This window comes from Gavialis gangeticus, unplaced genomic scaffold, assembly GCF_001723915.1.
Source record: "Gavialis gangeticus isolate Ggan-Ray unplaced genomic scaffold, GavGan_comp1, whole genome shotgun sequence".
Taxonomy (NCBI): domain Eukaryota; kingdom Metazoa; phylum Chordata; order Crocodylia; family Gavialidae; genus Gavialis; species Gavialis gangeticus.
Window position 1 is genome coordinate 148,593,009 of NW_017729022.1, and position 1,205 is coordinate 148,594,213.

Genomic DNA, 1,205 nt, shown 5'->3' on the forward strand with positions numbered 1-1,205 from the left:
TGGTTGCAGCTGCAGCAGCTGCGCCGGCCGGAGCAGCGCGCGAAATCCGGCCACACCCCCTTCCCACCACAGGGCGAGACGCGAGACACAGCTCGCCCGCGCATGCGTCCAGGGACGCCCCGCCCCTAGCGAGCGCCGCAGGGCGCGTTCCCCCCTATCCGGCTAGGGCGGCCGAGGAACGGGGTGGGCCGTAGTGCAGGGCATAGTCTGTCCTGCGCATGCCCGGCCCCAGCGTTCCGCTCGCTTATGCTGAGCGCGCAGCTGCGCAGTCCTGGCGCGGGTCCCGAGGCTTTGCCGCGTGGGACCTGAGCTGTAAGCAGCGCCATAGCTGTGTGGCACAGGGGCTTGGGCTGCTGCTGCTTGTGGTGCGGTCTGTGCTGGGCTTTGTCAGGCTTACCCCGCTTTGCCTGGAGAAGGGCCTTTGTGCCCAGGCTTGCAAAGAGCAATTGTTTCCAGCTGCTTAGTTGGTCCGATACAAGATAACACATTTCCCCAAAGAACCTTGTCTGCCTGTGTCCTTAGACCAACACGGCCATAACCAGCACCCCTGAGCCTATTGCACAGGGCACTGGGGAGTTGTGTGCTACAGTCAGAGCAGCTGCATGTGCAAAGTAGTTACCGCGGGGTCAAATGGACTCCCCGGCTCTAAAACAGAGCCACGTTCCTATGAAGTTAGTGCTTGACCATGTGTGATGGCTCCTAAGTTGTTTTTTATCCAGCTTTCATTTGAATGTGTACCAGGTGTCTAAAGCAGTGGCTTTCAGGTCTTGTGTGGGTCCCCACCACATTTAGACTTGGCCCAAGTAGCGAGAACGCTTTTTATTACAAGAAAAATATTATATTGGGGGGGGTGTAATGTATATGTAAATGTATGCATGTATATGCTATTTATATTAGGGCTGTGCGAAACACCATCATGGACTTCTGTTTCACCATTTCAAAGGGATGGTGTTTCGTTTAGTCATTTTTCATTTTGAAAGCACTGTTCCATTTTGTTTTGTTGAAACTGTTTCACCTGTGGGCTATAATGGGGAATCATGAAAATGCCTAAAACTTTGTCATTTCTTGCCTGATTCAAAAGAAAATTGCAAGGATGGTAGCCCATGGTGAGGGCATGAAGCCTGCCAAGTTTCAAGGAAATAGGTGTAGAGGTTTCTGGGAAACTGCACTTCAAACTGTTAAAAGCAAAACTTGTGACACTTGCT